Source organism: Halichoerus grypus, chromosome 14 (genome assembly GCF_964656455.1).
Source record: "Halichoerus grypus chromosome 14, mHalGry1.hap1.1, whole genome shotgun sequence".
Taxonomy (NCBI): domain Eukaryota; kingdom Metazoa; phylum Chordata; class Mammalia; order Carnivora; family Phocidae; genus Halichoerus; species Halichoerus grypus.
The window spans coordinates 48,942,678-48,951,694 of record NC_135725.1 but is presented as its reverse complement, the minus strand read 5'-3'; positions in this window follow the sequence as shown (position 1 = coordinate 48,951,694).

Genomic DNA, 9,017 nt, shown 5'->3' with positions numbered 1-9,017 from the left:
TGCATAACAGGTGCTTACTAAATATTTGTTGAATTGATGAAATCAATGAGTAGACCAATTTTTGCCACGAGGGTGCATACCTCTCGGGAGAAGGGCTCTTCACTTTTTTCCTGTGTACTCTACATACTTGGCGTACTCTCTGACACATAGTAGATGCTCAATAGATATTTATTGACTAAATGGGGGTCAAAAGAGTTCTTTCCATCACCAATGAATTCAGTCATTTCCTCCCAATACAATTAAATTAAAGATTATTTGACACTACTTGGCACACAAATTATGATTCCTGTTAAAAAATCAAATCAATACGTAGAGAATCATTTTGGGCAAATCTATTTTGAGGAGACATTTTTATTGTTCATAATTTTATCAAACAATTTTACCCTTGTATCCAGAGAGAGGTCATTTAGTATCAGATTTCCTGGTGGAGGAAGCTTCGCTGTTCTGACCTCCTTTCTCCAAAGGCTTGAGGGAAGAGTGGGTGGTCAGGAAGTCATTTTCTTTCTCAAACAATGCCAGGGCCTGAAACCTTCACTTGAATGGAAAGTAGTAAAAAATTTTTGTCCTCTGGCGCTACTACCTCCTCAGAAAGAACTTTTCTGACCACCTGTTTAGAGTGGGTACCGTCTGCCACTAGCTCAGCTCCTTGTTTTTCCCCCATAGTATGATCGCTAATGTTTCATTATGACTTATCTTCTTCTCTACACATCCCCAAAGCCTGCTGTTTTGTAATCTTCATGATGGCAGGCGTATGTCTTATTTCCATTCCTGCAACTCCGGCTCCTAGCACAGGGCTGGATACACAGAAGTCAATAAACGTTGGTTGAAGAAACAGTAATGGTCCTGTATAAGGTTGTACCCATTAGTAACATTTACTCTCAGGCCACAGTACACATATAAATGTAGTAGTTTGTGATTTATGCATAATTTCCTGTGCACAGATGTAACTCCACATCTTTTTTCACTGACTTAGCAGTTTGGTGTATTGAGACACCACAGTAGCAGATCATTTGGATATAATGTACAGTTTATGAAGGAACAGAGGGAGAGCATGGTTCTTTAAGACTGAATATCTCATTTGGGAAGGTGAAGTATGTGACAGGCTCTGAAAAGCATGTGTGTTGATAACTTGTGGCTTATTGTTTGGGATTTCTTGGTCACCTGAATTCCTCGTGCATTCTTCTCTCTCTCTCGCTCTCTCAGCATGTGGTTCGTGGCTCAGTAGTGTAGACATCATCTGAAAACTTGTTAGAAATGCAGACTTAGTCCCGCTGAATCAGAATCTGTATTTTAATGTGCTTCTTAGGTGATGTGTGGAGTACGTTGAAGTCTGAGAAGCCTTCGTAGATGATTAGATTAACTTCCTGCTTTCTCCCTGTTATTACCACCAAATTAGCTTTTCCATCACCAGCCACTCTCTTCTGCCTCAGTGGTCATGAATAATTGAGTTTCTTAGTGTCTTAAAGGTCTTAGTTCTCTGGACGGCAATAAGCCCTCTGTGAGGCTACCAGGTACATGAGAACTCGCCTGAACGTGCACCAGATCTTTTATGAGCCCTGACATTGGAGCTTCGGTCACGTAAAGTATAATTAAAGAGAAAAATCGTAGCACCAATAATAACACACGTGTTAACAGTTACATGATTTTTTTTTTCTCTTTTCAGAGCACTTAATTTGTGATATTCATTGTGTTCCCTAAAAACTCAGGGAAGGGGGTGGAACTGGTGTTATTATACCTCTTTTGCAGGTGAAGAACCGAGGCTCATAGTGATGAATCTAGCTCCCAGACAGCATACCTGGCACATCTTTTGACTCCCATTCTCCTTGTGCTGCACAAACCAAATCAGGTTAAAAATGAACAGGGGGCACATGATGATGCACCCCTGACAAAATATGGCGGCTGTTTAAAGATTCGTCAAGTCATCGGGAGAGGCCAAGTCTAAGCTTTAAGGCCCCAAGAATATGTCTTCATGCCTTGAGGGCTTTTCATGCCAAAATATTTTATGAAACAGAAAAAAAAAATCCAACTGAGAAAAATATCTCAAATGAGAGATGCCGTGAGAAGGCCCCTGAAAGCAGTGTCACCAACATCGTGACAGGTTTGCTTGGGTTAAAGTCGTCAGTCACTGTGTTCTGCTGTTGTCTTTGAAAATGTTCAAGGAGTGCCAACTTTGTGTTTGCATCTCTTCAATTTATGGGCTCAAATGAGTTTTAGTTCAAATGGGATTGAATTGGAACGAGGTGTTTTATGCCAGCTTTGGAATAAATCCACAGGTATAGTTCTAAGGCGGCTGTAGTCTTTAGTGACGAGGCTGACTATTGACTGGAAAGCAAGGCATCTTAAATTCCTACTCGGAATAAGCACAAGCTGAGTTGTTTTTATTTTTAAAAATTTTCCCTTTCTCAAGGAGAGATCGATTGGGCACCTTTGGAAAGGACTAAATGTTCTTATCCTTTCTTCAGAACTTTGGTTACTTTTTTGGGTCGGATGTAATGAAGCTTTTCCCATGTGTGGGAAGGGGCGCCTGACTGACTGCTCAGGGCCATGCAGAGATTCTCTTGGCTGTGAAAAAACAGGAGCTGAAAGACAGACTGGGCCCTGGCTTACCTGGCAGGTATTTCTCGCCGAGCTTTCTCTGCTCTGGATACCCTGATGTGACTACCTACAGTCTTCCTATTCCCAGGCCAGATCTTACCGCCTGCGTTGCCAAAAAACCTGCACGCTCTCGTTTCCAGGTGCTTTGGCCCCTTTTTGCATCCCTTCCCTTGGCTCTCTCAGCAGTGTCCCTAATTTGGTCTTTAGATTTCCAGAACTAATGAAGTTTTTCTTTCCTTTTAATTTTTTTAAAACATTCATTTCATTTCCTTTTCCATCTCGCCTTCCTTCTGCTTCACCTCTTCTTCCTCCTCCTTCTTCTTTCTTCTTTGTGACAATCCTCTACTTCTTTTGATTTCTCTGATCCATTTCTCATTTGAGATGAAGCCCAGTCTTTTCTGGTGAAATCACAGAAGTGCCAGGATATTAATTGACAGTCTGAAGCAATCACTGTAGAGCATTATACTAAAGAGCAGCATAGTTATTTCGATGACATCTAGAGGTTGGATACCATCTGTCTTAAACCTGGGTATTTAACCTGGACCAGCCCACCTCTGGACCAGGTGCCTAGCACCTGATAATAGAGGCCCATTGCCTCTGCTCTGTTCATGACAAGAATCCTGTACCTTCTCATCTTGTTGCTACAGTGGTTCAGCATTTTTACTTAGCTGCAGTTGTGCAATTACCTATGTTTTATAACTTTCCCCCACTACTTTTGATTTCACCATGATAATAGATTTTGTTTCTGTGATTTTTGATAATTTGAGATTACCCTTTAGTTCTCTCTGTAGATAACATAGTTAGGTCCTGACCCTGCGACCCAATCCTGGAGCTGCTTGATGGGGTTGGGGTTTTCATTCCTCCTACCTCAACCTTCAAGAAGTGCTCAATTGACAGACCCAAACCTTAAACTTCTGTTTCATGTTCAAGAAATCCTGATTGATACAATGAAGGATCTGCTACCCCAGATATAATGAATCTGATTTTCTTACAAATTCTCCACCTCTTTATCACTGTTAAATATTTATTAAAATTGATATAAGTGAAGAAGGCAATAAGGAAAATATAGCTTGCTTTCTCCAATAGTGTATTCCTAAAAACATGTATAAATAGAAGGCCTGTGCACGAATTTTTATTGATACATCTTAGGAGATATTTAAAGAAACATCAGGATAAAACTTTTACAAAGTGTAAAAAAAAAAAAGTCTTTGTATTCTGTATCAGTCAGGATAGGCTGGTTTATGCTGCAGTAACAAATAACTCCCCAGTCATAATAAACGTATTTATTCTTATATTGTTTGTCTAAAATAGGTTGGCAGGAAGCTCTGGAAGTTTGATGGAAGCTCATGCAATATGAGAAAGACTTGACCAGCCATGGCTATCTTTGAAAGTGGAAGGGGACCATGAGCCAAGGAATGTGGGCAGCCTTTAGAAGCTGAGAAGGTAAGAAAATGGATTATCCCCTTGGGTTAAAGGAACACAGTCCTGCCAACACTTTGATTTTAGCCTAGAAAGAGCCATTTAAGGCTATCAGAACTAGAAAAGTAAATCTGTATTATTTTAAGCCATCAAGTTTGTAGTAATTTGTCACAGAAGCAACAGGAAATGAATACACATGTTAAATCTGCTCAGAGCTTTTAGCACTAGCTTTTAACACTATTGCCATATCCTTAATTTAGTTTTAGCTGCAAGGCAGAGTTTTAATCAGGCTTTGTTGCTCAAAACTCTTTCTCAATTACATATTTTACTGTTTAAGTATAAGGAGTAGTTGTTTCTTGTAACACTACCAGCCCATGAATTAGAGAATTTTCTATTTCCTTTTCATTCTAGCTCGAAAACCAACCAGTTCATTTTTCAGCTTCTCTCTACTGCAAGCTTCTCTCATTACCAACATTCTGTTTTCCAGCTCACTCCCCTAGTTGTCCAGTTTTATTAGGTATAGAGGATGCCTTCTACGATACTGCACATGACATGTTACCAAATATTCTGCATAACATGGATCACCATTCTTCCAGCTCCATGGACAGTTTTCTCACCACAGCTTCTAATTAATGCTACCTTTCTGTTATGGTGGGAGCTCACTTCTGTGTCCCAATTTCTGTTGGGACACAGAAATGAGCTATATCCAATCTACTCATGATGGAGATTGTGGGGAGAGGTTACTCTATGCAACAAATAATCCTAAAATCTTGGTGGCTTAAAGAAGAAAGGTTTATTTCTCATTCACACTATGTCTCTTCTAGGGGCTCTGCTACCTTATACCATCTCCAGATCCTAAGCTAGTGGAGTAACCACAATCTGGAACGTTGCCAATCTCTAAGGGACAGGGAAAGAGGGTTTGACTAATCACATACTAGCTCTTAGACTTTCACCCATGAGTGACAAACGTGTTCAGTGACATTACCTGTAATTGGCCAAATCCAGTAACTTACTACATCAAACTCAAGGGCACAGAGAGATGAAATCTTATGTCTGTAAGGTGAACAGCAAATATTTGGTGAACAGAAACAATGACTTCCCCATCCTTTCCAGACTTTTGTAAATTGAGGTTTATTATAGTATGCCACAAGTATATTCAGAAATGGGAGCCATACTCTGAGAAAAGATGACTCTGCAGAAGTATTTTTTTGCGTATTTGCAATGGAATTGTATTTATAAATGTAATTTTTCTGACTTCATATTTTTTTATTTTTTGATTTATTTTTATTTTTTTCTGACTTCACATTTTAAAAGCCTATTAGTTTAAAAGCATATTTTATTTTTATTATTTTTATTTTAAGATTTTATTTACTTATTTGAGAGAGAGAGTGCACACAGAGGGAGAATAAAAGGGAGAAGCAGACTCCCAGCTGGGCAGAGAGCTCGACTCAGGACTCGATCCCAGGACCCTGAGATCACGACCTGAGCTGAAGGCAGATGCTTAACTGACTGAGCCACCAAGGTACCCCTACAAGCATGTTTTAGAATATAAGGAATACTTAAAAAAAGACGGACATAATACCCCAACTTGACACTTCAGTATATATCCAGAAAGAAATTCAAAATACCAGCAAAATAAAAATGTGTAATTCAGTGTTATTTTTTAATGAGAAATTTGCAACATCCCGTACACTTTTTAAAAGTACAGTATCTACACTCACTATAATATTATGTAGCAATTATATAAATTATGTAAATATTAAATGCTAGAAATTGCTCCCAACCTGACATTAATTTAAGAAGTAGAATATAATACTGCACATATAGTTTGAACTTTAGCTTTTATGAATATGCGAGGAGAAAAATGAGAGAAAAATATGAATACTAATAGTGGCTGTATATAAGTGATGGGTTTATGGTTAATTATGATTGATTTTTTCCATTTTTACTTTCTAAATTTTCTACAGTAACATTTACTTTTATGTCCAAACCAGTAAACAAAATAAAAAAGAATAAAAATGTATTTCTTTCTAAAATGTATTTATGATGCCTTTTATCAAGGCCTGTCAATAAAACTTGAAATGGAGAACAAAAATTAAAACCATGTTTGGCGGGCAAAGTTATAATCATGTCCCTGCAAAATCCTGATTACCTGGTATTTAATTAAACACTAATCAGAGTAGGCTGTGAGATTTTGAAGATGGAATTGAAGTTCTGAATCCGCTGACTTCTAAATGGAGCAAGTATCCTGGGTTATCCACATGGGCTCGGCATAATCACATGAGCCCTTAAAAAGAGAAGTGGCAGGGAGAAGAGTCAGAGAGATGTGGCAGAAGGGGGGCTTGGTGGTCAGAGATAATTCAAAGCATGAGAAGGACCCCCACCCAACCATTGATGGCTTCAAAGTCGGAGGAAGGGGACCACACTTCAAGGAATGCAGGTAGGGATTCAACAGCTGAGAACAGCCCCTCACAGTTAGCAAAGGAACTGGATAAGCATTAAAAGGAGAAATCAGAAAAATCAAGAAATAAGTCCATGGAAAATAAGACAATTATAAAAGTAAAATCAGCAATCAATCAATTAGGGAATACAAAACAGTAGAACTTATTAATGATTTTGAAATCTCGTTCTTTTGGGGGAGAAATCCATCTTTTAAATAGTTTAATGCATAAATAGCATTTTCATTAAAAAAAACAAATGAGACAAAAAAGACAAAGAGTGAATGTAAAACTTAGATCAAGTAAGCATATGAAAGCACAGTGTCAGCCATTCTCAGAGAAATTATGAATTATCAAAATGATGGTAGAAGAGGTAGCAAACTTAAGTTCCTAAAAAACCATGAACAAACAGGAGGAAAAAAAAAACATTTGGCCACAGGTTTATGAACAAATAGAAAGTTTAACTTTTAAGGACCATATAATTCCCATGTTTTTGTACTATGTTAGAAGATAGAAAAATTTTGCTGTTTGCTTATTCTTTGTCACTAATAATTCAATTTGATAAAGGTACTCCCTTCCCACATAAGCACACTGAACTACACATAATTTCACTCATGAATAAACACAAAAGACCTAGCTAAAACACTAGCAAATCATATACAGATATATATAAAAGAATAATAGATTATGACCAAATGGAATTGATTATAAGAATATAAAAAATACAATGTTGTCTGATATAAGAAGAATGACCCCAGAACTATGACCCTGAAACAAATCTGAAAATATACAAGAATTTGGTATACAATAAAGTGATAAAAGAAACCAGAAAGGGGGCATAGGAGTTATTCAAGGAATAGTGCATACTACTGGTAAACTATTTGGCAAAATAGAAGTGTTGATCCTTATCTCATGATTTATGTGAAAATCAGATAAAAGTTAAATGATAAAAGAATCAGAGGAGAGTAAGGGAAGCAGAGTGAGGGAGTGAGAAAGATAAATGTTGGATAAATAGAGAAAGTAACTAGAGGAAGGGGCAAGAAAGGAAGGATATCTAGAAAGAATTTAGAAATAGGGGAGACCTGGTTGGCTCAGTTGGTTAAGCATCTGCCTTCAGCTCAAGTCATGATCCCAGGGTCCTGGCATCAAGCCCCGCATTGGGCTCCCTGCTTGGTGGTAGCCTGCTTCTCCCTCTCCTCCCCACTCGTGCTCTCGCTCCGTATCTCTGTCTCTCTCTCTCAAATCTCGAATAAATAAATACAAATCTTAAAAAAAAAAAAAACAAACATATAAATAACTAAAGATAGTGTGTGCAAATTATCTCTCTGAGGGATAAGGAAGGACTTTCTAAACATTAGAGCAATGGTGAAAAGCACAAAAATATCCATTGGGCACCTGGGTGGCTTAGTGGGTTAAACGTCTGCCTTCGGCTCAGGTCATGATTGCAGGGTCCTGGGATCAAGTCCCGTGTCAGGCTCCCTGCTCATTGATGAGCCTGCTTCTCCCTCTGCTTACCATTTCCCCCTGCTTGTGCTCTCTCTCTCTCTCTGTCAAATAAATAAATAAGATCTTAAAAAAGAGAGAAAAATATCCATTGATAAAGTGTTATGAGGATACTCTTGGTAGCTTTTGTACTAAGCAGAAAAACTATGGTCTAGGCAAGAATGTCCTGGAACCACAATATCAAACCTAAAACAAGAAAGAATTCGCTTCGTGAGCAAAACAAAGGAAAAACACTCATTACAAAGTGTTTTTTGGAGTGAAATTATATTTAATATTTTTAGTTAAGGAATTCTCAGGTGAAAAAATATAAATAAAATCTGAATAATGAAAAAGAAGAATTTGGTTGAGATGATAGACTCTAAATGAGAAAATATAATTTAGATGCAGTTCTAAATCAGGTATACCTGATGTAGGAAAAGCCCAAATAATTTTGTAGGGCAATCTCTGGTTACTGGCTCAAGGCGCAGCCAGAAACCCAGAGAATCCAAGTGCCAAGGAGGCCGGAGGGGTGCCATTGAGAGCACGGTGCTGGTAACCATCTCTCTTCACTTGATATCGCTGAGTTACCCTGGGCTGGTGGTTTAAGATCTGCAAATTTCATGTTTATTCATTTGAAAAATAGGCAACTGTGGTTAAGAGAATCAAATTATATAACCCATGCAGAATGCTTAGCATGGTTCTTGACACTTAGAAAGTACTCAATAAATGGTTACCATTATCATTCTAATCACACCAAGCACAATGCATCAGGCAATGTAATGTGGTCCTTTCTGAATAGTTATGGAAAAGAGACAAAGTAAAACTAGCTGAGAAGCTTTGGGACCCAGTTCACACTATCAAATGAAGCCCTACCTTGGCTGAGTCACGTCTGTAATCCATCTTTAGTTTCCTTCCCTTTAAAATGGGGTTATCACCTGCTTTGCCGCCCTCTGAGAGCACGTGAAAGTGCTTTGGAAACAGAGCAGAGTGGAATTTACCACTACTAACAAGGCACCACCATTTCAATGGCCAGAGTCCCTCTTCTTCTTGTATTACTGATGCCATTTCCCACCCTGTGAAGGG